General features: G+C 46.5%; 1 protein-coding gene across 1 annotated transcript in view; it reads left to right on the top strand.

Annotated features, from left to right (window-relative positions):
* LOC308649645 (uncharacterized protein) overlaps positions 1 to 13,697 on the top strand; it is a 626,952-nt gene that overhangs the window by 88,373 nt on the left and 524,882 nt on the right. The window lies entirely within an intron of this gene.

The raw sequence follows: 13,697 nt of genomic DNA, 5'->3' as shown, positions 1-13,697 counted from the left end.
CCCTACCAGGGTTGGATCAGTATCATGGAGATCAAATTCCCCAAATGTATTCATTGTATTTCCACATACATTTGTGGGATGTCTGGATGCTGGGGCTCTCATCTGGCAAAACCCAGTTCTTGTGGTGGAAGTGATGTGAATGTGAGCATTTACAAAGTGGTGCAGTAAGAGACTCACCAAGAAGTGGATGCCGAGCTGGGCATGGTGGCACACGCCTCTAATCCCAGCGGGTCGGGAGGCTGAGGCAGGGGAATGGTGAGTTCAAAGCCAGCCTCAGCAAAAGTGAGGTGCTGAGCAACTCAGTGAGACCCTGTCTCTAAAATAAAATACAAAATAGGGCTAGGGATGTAGCTCAGTGAGAGTGAGATCAATCCCCACTATCCAAAAAAAAAAAAAAAAAAAAAAGAAAAGAAAAGAAATAAAGGATGTGGCATGACAGACACAGAGATTAAGAAGCCACTTCATTTATGGGTAGAAGGATTCACTAGAGGGAGTTAAAGGAGATGGATTTTAAATCTAATCATGCACGATGGGTTCAGGTAAGAAAAAGGCAAATATATAAAAGCCTCTGTATAAAGCACCAGATAGTAATTTTTTTAGCTTTTTCAGCCATATGGTTTCGATTGCAATTGGTCTACTCTGACAATGTAGCAAGCAAGAAGCATAGTAGATAAATGGGCATAGATGTGTTTCAATCAAACTTTATTTAGCAAAACAGGCAGAGGGCCAGATTTGGCCTGTGGTCTTTAGTTTGTTGATTCTTGCTGTAGAAAGATAATATGCAAAGACGAATGTCATCAAATATCAGATATTAAGATGATCTCATTGTAGTACTGTTTTCCTTTTTAGTTTTGACTAACATGACTTTGCAGTTTTATATACAGTATCTGTTTGTATAAACTTGGGCATGTACATCAGAATAAACCCAGATCCCTCCAGCATTTACAATTTCCATGCATATTGGCCCAGCTTCTAACTCCCACACTTCCAACTCGTTGCCTGAAGGCTTTCTCTGGCAACCAGAGCTGTTAGGCCATGTGCAGGGAGGACATTGTACTAGGGAATTAATAAAACCTATCCTTCCTTCAGGTTCTCAACCAATGATTGACAGGAGCTGGTGGATGCATATCCCAGTTACATCACAGCTCCGGAGGGACCTCTCTCTGCATGAGTTCCACTGGCTCTGAGTTTCCCAGTGGGATTAAGTCCAAATGCCTACATTCGAAACTTGCGTCACAGCGCTCCTTATTGGTTGCTTGCCTTCTCTGCCTCATGCACCCCTTCACCTCTAAGACCCTGGTGACTCCCAAGTCATCTGTTTATATCCAAATTCTTGTATTAGCATTGATTTCTGGAGGAATGCAAACCAAGGCCCTATTTTGGGTCTGGAGGACAAAATAGACTCCACATGTGAAAACTTGGGAAGCCCTGACTAGGAGGTGCTGCAGGAAACCATCCCCCAAGCAGGACCGCGGTGCTGCAGTGGAACTGTTGGAGGAACTTATCTGCGTGCAGAGCCCCAATAACAAAACATTTTTCTTAGTGATGCACATATTTGCCTCCTTTTTGATCTGTAGCAGATGCCATTGACTCCCTCCAACTCCCACGAGATCTTCAAACAGTGCCTCTGCCCTCACTTCAGTCACCTGCACCCATCTCTACTTCCTTTTGCAGGTGCTGGACTGGGCACAGGTGTGACTTCGTCTTGTTGCGTGATAGGATTGAATGACACTTGTACAGATAGGCTTGCTGGGATGGGGTTGGAGGCACAGATGGGATTGCAGGAGATCAGGCTGAAAAAGTTGCAGAGGAAGATGGGGGCTGGTAATGACTGGCTGAAGAATTTGCATTTCATTTTGTATCCAGAGTTGAGTCATGAATGATTTTTGAGGAAGGAGTGGCAAGAGTATTTAATAAGCTTGAATCAACCTTGCAGTGTGGCAGGAATTATAGGGACAGAAGGTGCTGAACTTTTTCCTGATGTCTCAGGTAGAAGGGGCCCCTCCCTCTATACCCAATTATTTCTTCTAATATGATGCCTCTGGCACTTGAGGGTGTTTATTACCACCACCTTTCTCCACCCCTACCTATTTTATTCACCACCACACCAAGCTTTGTGCTACAGTTAGCCATAATTAACAGTCTTACCCTATTATTTTCTATAAATGACATTAAGTCAATAAGAACATTGAGCTCAGACTTTTAGGGGAAGAAGTCATAATCTGCCAGCACGCATCCTGGGAGATTCTGGTCTTTTTTCTTTTCCTGCTACTGGAGATTCAACCCAGGGCCTGGTACATGCTGGGCAATTGTTCTACCACTGAGCTATATCCTCAATCCCCAGACCTGGTCTTCTTGACCAAGGATGTTGAACATTTTTGCTCCAATGCCTGAGAGTCTTGGGCAAAGAGAGCAAAAAATAAGCACTTATTGTTGAAACTATTGTTTTCTTTTTCCATCAGATAAATGCCCAAGTCACTGTTCTACCCTCTGATCCAGGGACTTCCAACCCTTTAAATAGGAGGAACTCTATTAAATATTTCACTATGAGAATTCTCAATACACATAAAAGAATTGGTAGTGAAAACAGTGATAATGAACCTTCATATACCCTTTGCTCAGATTCAACAATTACCTAGAATTTCCCTTTATTATGTCCTCTGTTTATTCTTTTCCTTGTGGCTTAACTATGTCAAAGTCAATCCCAGCCATCAGCTCTTCTTTTTAGTGGCAGAATATGAAGTTAAAAGGTTTGGGTGGGGGCACTAGATATGAACATGTGTTCTATTCTTAGAGTGCTGGTGCTAGTCTTTGAAGATTTGGCCTGAAAGTTAAAACATTGTGAAAAATAAGACAACAGGTGTAAACCTTCGGTCTCTCTAACCCTTACAGCTTTGGCCTTATTACTTGGAGCAGTAAATCTCACCCCTTTTCCTCAGTGTATTGAAACTAAAGAGGAAGGAGTTGATTCCCACTGTTATTCCCACAAATTTTCAGCAGGGTCGGGCCAATTCACTGCTTGTTTTAGGCTTAACATTTCCCCTGAGGTGCAGGGATGAGGGCCGTTGTGTAATTGAAGTGGCTGGATCGTGGGGGCCTGAGATGGGAGAGGGCGGTGAATTTCATGGGCTTTTCTAAGGCTTTCCGTCTTAACTAAAAACATTGGCATTTTCTGGGAAGTTGGCTGTATGCTTATTGAGAAAGAGAGCCTTCTTTTCAGTGCAGTGTGACATTTCTACAAAAATCGATGATTTAGAAACAGGTATCTGAAATGAAATGTGCGAGTTCACTTTCCATTTGTTGGAGAGCCTGCTGGGCTGGGTTTGAAATCTTCATACATGTTTGGGATGCCTTCAGGGGGTAGAAAATACATCGACTCTGCCCTTTGGAACATGGAACAAGTATCTTTTGGAGCATGGCAAAAAATAGAACAAGTGAGTTCTGTATTTCCAAATTGATTTTGTGGTATTTACTTAATCTGTTGTTTACTTTTAGTACCAGTGTTTATTTTTTCCTTTTATCTTGGAAGCTTTTCATCTTTATTAGGCTTGATTACCTAATCCAGTAGAAGAGATGGTAATGATTGTGACTCAGCTGGCTCTACCTTATCTGTGTGTCAAGTTGAAACTTGTTCTTTGATTATTAGAGGTAGTGATGCTTATAGGAGCAAGATGATGTTTTAATTTGAATTTTAAAAATTAAAGAAGCTGGGTAACAAATACTGACACAACCCAGAGGGAGAGGCTCCAACCCCTTTGAAAAATCCAGCTCCTCTCCCCCACCAAGTCGCTCATGAATTTCTACATCTTCTCCAAAGTTCTTAAAATATAAAAGGATTAACTTCTAACATTACTAATAAAGGGGAAGAGAAAAAATAGGGGAGAATATAGAAAGACTCTAATAAAAACTCAGTACAGGCTAGCACTTAATTCCACCCTACAGTAAGTAGAAGGAAGCATCGTGCAGATTGCGGAGCAGGGCCATTTACTGAATAAGGTCCTAGCGAAGCCGAAATGAGCAACTGCAGATGGATGAGGTGATTCCCTGAGATACCACCTCACATCAGAGCTTAGAAAAAGGGAAAAGAGGAAATATTTGAGTTATTTGAGAATTTGGGTTATGTCCTATGTAGCTTAAAACGGGTTGCTTGGTCATTGTCACTGGGCCTAAAGAGAAGCAATCTGGTAAGACTTACACCACGGCTCTCCCAGGTAGGCAGGGGGAATTCATCTTGTCTGGGAGCAGGTGGGTTGGGGCTGCCACCGCCTGTGAATCTGCTGGCTTGGCTTGAGCATCACTGACATCATGGTCCTCCCCTCCCCCATCCCCCATCCTGTACCCACCATGGCTGCTGTCATCCCCAGAGAGCTGTTGGCCACATCTCCTTCAACTGCATAATACCTGCTGCAAACCCAGACATGGTCTCCATGTCACAGACGAGGACCCTGGGGCTCAAAGCAGGAAACTCCCGTCTGACATGGAACAGTTAAGACAGTAAATCATGATTCATGGTTACAGAGTGTTTGCTGGGCCGCCTGCCTGGCACTGCGAGAAGTGCTTTGCCTAAATTGTCTGACATGACTTTGTGGTCTTAGATGGGGAGGTAGAGGTCGGAAGAAGGTGGCTGATCTGCCAGAAGTCACACTGCAGCTAAGAGGGGAGTGAGAACTTGAAGTTAGGCAATTGTGTCAGAAACTGTGAGAAGCAGGATTCGAGCCTAAAGGCCCTGGACAGGAAGCCGGGATCCTATCACTGCAGCTCCCTGAATCCAGGGGTCCTTGCAGGACAGAGGCCAGCAGGCCAGTCAAGCGTCTTGTCACTTGTATTTCTTTATAAATACTTCAGTGGATGTAACGAATTTTCCAGTAGTCATTTCGTAAATTTGGCATTGACTTAGGCTAATCCTCTGCAAAATCATAGAGAATTTGTGTGCATGAGACAGAGAGAGAGAGAGAGAGAGAGCGCGCGCGCGCACACGCACGCGCGCTTGCACATGTGCTTCCTTATCCTGTGGCACTCCAGCTGGCTCAGGCTCTAGAACTTTCTCTCAATATTCGTTTAACTTACTGAGCTTTGCCTCATTCAAGGAACTGACTTGAATCTCTTTGAGAGAATTCTTTGTGCCACAGCTTTAACATCTAAGAATGGATCAAAGGCTTCTCTTTCCAGAATGGCACACTAACATTTTTTTTTTAGGTGCAGATGTTTTCAGTGCTCAAACAAAATAAGTGACTATGTGCAGAATTTCAGGTCCTGCAATGGGGAGCTTGTGGTGTAATCTTGAGGTGTATTGTGCATGTACAACCAGAGTGGGGGTAGATCAGAAACGATTTGAGGGGGTAAAGAGAGGCTCATTCTTTAAAAACTGCCGAACAGGCCCATGTTGCTTATTCCACTACAGTATGATCCCGAGGCTTAATCCTCCCTCCCTCTTGGCTAGCTAGAAGATTCAAGGGGGGGCATGGATCTGGGGGAGATGTAGCCCAAGGAAAGTGGGTCAGTAGGCTGAGAGACAGGGGACAGATCTCTATTCAATTTCCGCGACTGTGCCCTTTGTCAGAGTTGCCTACAGACATGGTGCCTGTGTGTTCCAGTTTTGCAGAATTACCTTCCCTGGTTAGAACCCAATCCCCCAACCCCAGGGTCTGCACAAATCCTGATCAATACCCTGCCCCCTCTTCTCTCTCTGCCAAGCTGTTCTTCCTCCCAGAGCTCTGCTGTGATTTGGGGCATCTGAGGAATTAACTGTTTCTTTAGCAAGGACTTGTCTTTGCCTAATGCCAGTGGATGTCTCAACCCCCTTTAAAGCTGGCTCCTCCCTCTGCACACCTTAGAGTCACCTCTTCATGGGGAAAGCTCCTCGGGGGGGACCTGTTTCCAGCCTCCCTGCCAGCTTGGCTCTGGTGGGGGTTCTGGGGCCAATTAGCGCTGAGGGCTCTAGAGCTCCTCTCTGGGACCAGCCCTGAGCCCCACGTGGTTGCTTGTCTTCTCTGCTGGGCCAATGATACTCCACGGGGCTCTCTGTAGTTCACACCTGAGGCCATTAAAAGAGTCCTAAAGCTTAACTAACTGCTGCTCTGGGGGATGAATTAATCCACTAATGACAGGTGCTCAGGTGCACAGTGAAAACTGGGCCAGCAGAGTGGGTAGGGGATGGGGGCACAGAGTCTCCCCTGGAGGAGCACCGCGATGTGGGAGGCACCTCCACAGCCTTCCCTGCATCCCTAATGGGCAGATGTGCTCCACCTGCTGCTGCACTCGAGCCAGGAACGCAGGGCTCTGGGGTCACAGCCATTTCTCCTTTCTCCAGCCCTGAGGTCTAAAGGCCATTAAATGAGAAATCCTTTAAGAATATTTTCTTTTTCCCCCTCTTCCACATTTTCTTTCTTTGTCTCTCACTAATTCCAGAATAGGGGTTGATGTTCCTCACTAATCCTACGATTTAAAATATTCTCCTTTGACTTCCAAGCTTGAAATGGCAGGAGAGAGATGCTGACATGGCTTTTGTTTTGCCAGCTTTTGTTTGGAGTGCATCAGAAAGATTTCGTATCCAAGACATGATGAGATTGTGCCCCAGCAAATTTCTTAATTTTTTTTCTAGTTCTGAAAAAAAAAAAAGAATTGCAACCGACCTTAGCAGTGAGAAATCCCTGCACCTCTCTTTTAGAGAAAGTACTTGACAGCGAATAACATCCTATATTAATAGACCAATAATTGCTACATTTCATACCATGTAGGTTTCCCCCTGAAACCTCAATCCCATTCAGATACCTCGGTGGAGGCTGAAAGGTAGCACTAATGTGCCATTCCAGCAGCATTTCTCCACCTCTCATCTTTTTATTGACCCTTTAAGTGGAACTTGAGTTCCTCTGGGTAGGAGCTGGGCTTCGAGATTGAGTTCCATGATTTTGTGGGGTTCTTTAGCGAAGATTCTGAGATCCTGAATTGCATCAAGAGAAGTGTTAGCTGGTTCAGGTTTCAGATGAAAGCATCTCACTGATTTGCTGAGCGTTGTGGTTTGGAATCAGGGCTTCAGGGCCGAAGCTGCTACACCTCCCCAACCAGAGCTCTTAACAGAAATCACCAGCTGTACTGTGCACAGTGGCTTTGCCGAAAAGTGTTAGCTCGACCCTGTTTCAGGGGCCGTGATGTCTTACGAATAATATTTTCTGATATTTAACCAAAAGCTCTCCTGCTTCTTCCAAACCTGTTGCCTTGGATGAGGGAGGCACTTGTGCTGTCGTCTGAACAGGATTACCTCATGCACCTAAAGGCCGGCCTTCCCCAGACTAAATAAATGTGGTGCCACCTTCTATTGAGTTTAAAAATTACTTCTAAGCTGGCCAAGAAACAAAAGGGAAATGCAAAAGCTCGGGTTTTCCCTTTGTTTTCCACTCTCTCCTTCCAACTCTTGCAAGGGGTATCAACACATACTTCATTTAGCCAGGGAGGTGGCCGTTTTTATTTGGGATGGCCTCAGTTGGCATCATAAACTTGAATTTACCATTGGTGATGGGCCTCGCTGACCAGTCATGGCCAGACCGCAGGGAGCCTAGAGACCCTTCACCACGGCAGTTAGCATCCTGCTGCTCCCAGCTCCTTCTTCTAGAGAGGCCAATACATTTCCCTTCACAGTGGAGGGCGAAAAACATGGCTCTGGTTTTCTTCTTTAAATGACAAAAGAGGATTAAGTAGGTTGGCAATAGGAGCAGACCCACCATGTGTGGAGGAGGTACCAGTTGACGTGGGTGCCTGTCAAGCCACCCCTGAACAAAGCCCCTTCCTTGGTGGTAGGTGGAATTTTCAGCCAATGGTTGAATTGCTACCCAGGGATTCATGGCTGGCACTTTCACTCCAGAGACCGTTTTGGTCACATAGAAGAGGAAGGAAAAAGGAAAGGGGAAAAGATAGATGCATTTTAGGGCATCGCCAAGGCAGGACTGGTCATTACGGATATCATGGAAATACCGTCTTTGCCGCCACAATGGAACAGGTGATGGTGGAAGCAAGTCCTAGACATTTTTAAATACATGGGGCACAGATCACTTCAGGCCTCTTAAGAAACTTAAATATGGAATAAGAGAGCCTAACATTGATTATTTATAGTGCAGAATCCCTTCTACTGCTGGTGGGAATCTACATAAACACCAGGCATCAAGATTGTAATCTTGAGCACTGTTGTAGCTGAATACCCACCTAAAACATTCAGGGGAGGGGGTCATTCTGAGTGAAATATGTTCTGAAATCTCTGAGGCAAAGCCTTTTTTTACTTATCATTAGAAATGTTAGTCATGAAGAAGGTTCTTTGAGACTTTAAAAGCTGTTACAAATCTTGCAGGCACCATTTTCCTATGCTGTTTTTGCCAAATCAAATTTCATTTGGAATAATAATTCTCCCTCTTAGTCCTATGATTTCTCAGGGTGCCTCTAATTCTTTCATCCAGCACTGAAAACTTCTTAGTTTACAAAATCTGTCACAGATCTAATATAATACTTTATAAAAATGTCATATTACCCTTGGCTCAAAACTTTCCTCTCCTTTCATGGTGTGGGGGACTGAATCCAAGGCTTCATGTGAGTTAGGCAAGTGCTTTTCCACTAAGCTCCATTCCCAGCCCTGGCCCCAAATCTTGATGGGTCTCTATTGTACTTAGAGTCTTGCTATGGAAAGGAAAGGGACCATAGATACTCAGTCTCTTGCTAGATATAGAAATTATTTGCCCTGAAATCTTCTTCTGCCCCTGCTCATCACCTCTGGAACTGAGGACTTCCTTGCCTCATTAAGTACTTGGTTTTATCCTTGAACAAAATGAAGTAATACCACATCTGTTTTTTGTACTGAAGCAAAATCCCATTCCTTAAAGCTGGTATCAGACCCAATTTTCCTCCATCTTGTGGCTCCTCCTATGGCAGAAGACTTTACCCTGGTTTAACTTGTTTTTTACCAATTCAGGCTCAAAGAGCTATACCTGACAATGTGGCATGGTGTCAAGAAGGAGTATCAGTTTCAGGGGACACTCTAGTTTATATCGTTGTTCCCTGAGAGATGTGGAGCTGGAACAAGCCCAAACCTGTCATCTAGACTTTCAGGAAGCCCATCTACCATGTCTCCACATCCTTTCCGAGTCTTGGGAATGCAAATCCCCTGACTTGGGCTGGTGTCTCTTCACGGTTTTCTGACTACAGTACCGATGGGTCTCTCTTTGGTCTGTCTGATAAGATACAAGAGCGATGTAAATTATGGTGACATGATAAGATTTTAGGAACCCACTACTGGCACAGTGCTGAGAGAATGAATGTGACCTTTGCCATCATGGGAAAGACAGTAAGCTTCTTAGGTGGGCAATAAAGCAGCGAGCAAAGATACTAGTGATGGCAAATTTTAGGGAGTGCCCTGAAGCCCCTAGCCACGGTTGCTGTGCCAGAGAACCATGACTGTGTAGGTCTGATTCAGATGGGCTTGTTGGAGAAGGCCTCTCTGGGGAGACAGCATTGAGTGACACTTGGGGAAAGGAGAGGGAGGAGGAGAGAGAGGAGGAGGGAGAAGGGGAGGGCTGCATTTACCAGGATCTGAGGCAGGAAAGAGTGGGGCTGCTGAAGGGACCCAGATAGCTCTGAAGGCTGGAATGTGGAGAGGGTGTAAAAGAAAGAGGTCAAATCATGAGAGGCTTTGTAAGCCATTTAAAGATTTGACCTTTTCCCTAAAAGCAGAGGGAGGCTCTGTTCTGAAGACATTTAAGCAGAAGTCGTGAAGTGTGTGTATGAGGGAGGGGGGATGGAGGGGCTTCCATCTTAGAAACCTCCCTGGCTCCAGGGTGAAGACTGGTCCGTGGGTCTGGCTTCCTGGGGCTGCTATGGTGGTGTGTGTTTGTCTGGCTGAGCTCCTTCTTACTACTCTCAGTGTGGGGGCTGAAGGAGGAGCCCTGCGGAGGAGCTCACTGATGGGGGTGCCTACTGGGGAGTGGGCGTGTTTGGAAGAAGCTCCAGGTGAGGGTGATCTGTCTTGGCGAGTAGCCAGCACCCCACCCCCAGGCCACTAGCCAGTTTCCCCCAGTGTCTTGCTGGAATGAGGTCCCTGTGACTGCCCAGAGAAGGGCAGCTCTGTTTGGAGGAAGAGCCTGGGAAGAAGGATGCGTTTACACCTGAGTCTTCCAGAGAGATTGGTGGGAAACGCGAGAGGAGCCGAGAGATGTCCAGAGAACATGGGAAGATGGAGCTGTCTGCAGTGAACCACAGCCTGCTCTTCAGACTCCGGGGTCCACCTTCCCCCATTGCAGCCCTGTCTCTGCAATCTGGCTTCCTGAAATCTTGGGTGCTGATCTTTGCTGAGTGAAGAGGTGAGATGTGTCTATCCCCTTCCTTAAAGGGGGTTTCCCTTCTCTAAACCCTGTTCTCCATCTTCTTCCCATTGTTCTCAACCTCCCTGAGGTTCGACCCAAACCACAGGCCAAACTATAACTCAGTGAAATTAAGGGTCCCATGGGGATGTCCAGGGTCCTGTCACGGTGGGTCTGCCTCTGCATTGCAGGAGGGCAGCCCACTCTTGTCAGCAGCTTGACCTCTGCGGTGGAGGATGGCCAACCTGCCCTGGACAGTGGAGTGAGTGGTGGAAAGAGGAAACTTCAGGGTGGGGAAGAGACCCTTCCCTGGGAGTTTCATCCATTTCAGCTGTGTGGATTCTGAAATGAAATCTCCTCCCCATCTCTCTAAGAAACCATCCCTGTAGAATATGGGTTTCTCCCTGATACACAGAATTGGATTTTGGGGGACTGGTGTTAGTTGGGGTGCTGTCTTCCACTTGATGGGGAATCTGTGGGGGCTCCTTGAAGTTGGTTAACAAAAATGTAAGGAGAGGATTTGGGGGGCCACACCCGTGCATGTGTAGGTTGGTTTTGTTTTGACTTTTAGTTGCCTACACTTTTTGGTTACTCATGAGGCCTGTGAGCATCAAAATTATAGATTATTGTTGATTCGTGAAAGAGAAGAATCTGGTGCTGCCAGGACCCTGGCGCAGCGTTCTGTGATTACATTACGTTTTGTAATTGTTTGGAGCTGGGTTATTTGCCCAATTCCAGCACACATGATTACTTCCTTCTCTTGCCTTGTAAATTGGATAAATCTCTTATCAGTGTTCTCCCAGCCATAGGAAACGACCAGAGTTTTTCAGGCCCTCACACTGTGCTTAGAATTTCCACGTATCTAAAAATACCAGGCCTAGTGCTGTTTGTTTAACACTGTGAGTGCAGAGCTCTCTTTTGGACTCTACCAGTCTCTGCTGCAGAAAGCAGAGATTACAACAAACAGAAATCCATCAACAGGAGACCACAACTGGCCAGCCTTAGGGATACCCTCAGGGCTCGCTGTCTGGACGTCTGCAGACAGGGTCTTGGGAAGAACCAGGGTAGCTCATCATGCTGCCAGGTGGGTGGCCAGGCAAGCAGCCTCTCTGGGGGTTCTTGGGGGAGCTCTCAGACCTACTGTGGCAGATGCATACAGCTGGGCCTGCTGTGTGGGGAGAGGTGCTCTGGGTGGCTGGCAAGGCCAGGGCCAGGGGGCAGAGAGGTGTGGAGCAGAGCTGAGGTGTGCCAGCATCTACCCACACATCACCTGTGTGTGCAGTGCATCGAGTGCTCCCACAGACTCCCTTCCCAGCCAGCCTGACGAAGGACGCAGAGCTGCATGGTCCCTGTCTGTAGGGGACAGATCATGACTCAGGTTTCATATTCCAAATGAAGGAAGAGACTTCACTGTGACTGAAACTTTGCCTTCTGATGCTGGCTGGTGCTCTTTCTGTTTTTTTTTTGCTGGCTCACTGTCATCCCTGAGGTGAATGCTTTCTAGCTGCAAAATACCAGCCTCGAGTCAGAGAAAGGCGGAGATGTTTGGGTTTGAACTTCCTTGGACGTCAGAGAGATGTCGTCAGAGAGAGAAGAGGAGGGGAGCTTAGGTCCCTGCCCGAGGGACTTGCCTGACTGCTTTGTGGAATGTGAAAGGAGGGGACCTCAAGCCACACAGCCTCAAGGCTGGAAACGCAAGGGTACTTGAGATCTACCTGGGCTCCAGGTTGCATCCTCTGAGCTCTGTTCAGTTGGATGAAGGCATCCCTAGCTGCAGCAGTCCTGAGTACCACGGTGTTACCAAGGATGCAAAAAGACCCGAACTTTGGTTATTTATGTGCTGTGCGAGGGCTGCACACTCTTTCTACTGAGGAACCATGTATACTTGCTGGTAAGAGAAATTAGGTATAATTTTAAACAAAACACTTGTTATTTTTTGTGCTTAGCTATAAACGTTCCCTCAGTTTTCCAGGGTTTAAAAGTCTAGTTAAAAATAGCACTGTGAAAAAAAAAATCAAAATTTCTAAAAATGGTTCCCAAGTAAGGGTTTATTTAAAATCTACTTATGTATTAATATATACAAATAACAAATATAAACAGTGTCAAAAAGCAAGAAACACAATCAAGTACTTAAAATTCTCTCCATTATTATTCAACTAAGAAAAAAAAAAAACAACCCAGCTGATCTCTTTTTCTTTTTAAAGCAAAGCATTTTGAAGGAGCAGCCTCTGAAATTACTGGTAACATGGAGCCGTGGACCTCAGAATTGTGCAAGCTCAGCTGAATCTTCCTCCGGCTTCTCCCTGCTCTCCACCCTGGTGTCCACCGCACTGTAAAGGCTTCCTGTCCTTTTCCAGAAGGGCTGCCTCTCTGTGTATTTCTGTGCTCCTTCTGTGCAAGGGAACTTGGTTTGCCCGTGTTGACTCATCCCGCTTGGCTGCTGTGGCTGGTGGACACTTCTAGCCTGTACCTTGTGTCCCTTCTCCATTTTGCTAACAGTGGAAAATGTTCCTGTGCTCTCTGTGACAGGAAGAGGCAGGTAGAAAACAAAGCCTGGGTGACATCCCACTTCTGCTTTTCCTTAAGTTTAACTTGTGGAAGAGAAAGAAGCCAGGAAATGACCAACCACCTCCTCTTGTCCCTGGAGAAAGTTCACTTGGGCTCATTTCACTGCCTCTGGTTGCGGATGCTAAGAGAGAGTCGAGGACTCAGCCCTTCTGGAGCCCTGATGTCTACTCTCACCGAGGGGGCTTGGAGAGAGCAGGGCTGGCCAGTGCTCAGTGCACAATGCTGGGTCCTCAAGCACTCTGCAGGTCCACCCTCCGGCCTGTTCTCTCCCTGGCGAGAATTAGGTCCCCTGTGGGGCTGGGCAGGTCTGTTTGGGAACATGGTGGAGTATTCCAGGGTACTCTTCTTCCTCTTCACCTCTTTGAGGTTAGAAGTGGCAATTAAAAAGGAGCACAGGTCCACTGCAAGGCTTCTGCAGAGTGACGCAACTGTCCTTCCTAACAGTAGACAGGAAGAGTCCTAAATTAGGACAAAACCAACTGTGTCTAGCTCAGGTGAGACACCAACGCTCATAGATGTATGTGAACCGATGTTCCTTACCTGGGGCTGTCTGTTGGCATCACAGGGGAAAGTGCTTGAGAACATTGTGGCATGGGCCTCTCTCCACCATGGCAGCCTCATAGTTAGAAGAAGTTACCAGGGAAGTAGCTCCACACCTCTGTTAAGAGCCACTGGTTTGGGGAGATGCTGTGGAGCTGTTTGGAGGCCATCTGACTGCTGGTCCTGTTGGGATTTCTGCATCTCACAGGGCGCTGAGGTAGCACGCAGTGCCTTGGTTGCAGGGAGGGAAGG

The sequence above is a fragment of the Spermophilus citellus genome (assembly GCF_964194105.1).
Source record: "Spermophilus citellus genome assembly, chromosome: 5".
Lineage (NCBI taxonomy): Eukaryota > Metazoa > Chordata > Mammalia > Rodentia > Sciuridae > Spermophilus > Spermophilus citellus.
Note: the sequence above shows the minus strand (reverse complement) of the source record. Positions and strands in the feature narration are given on the sequence as shown.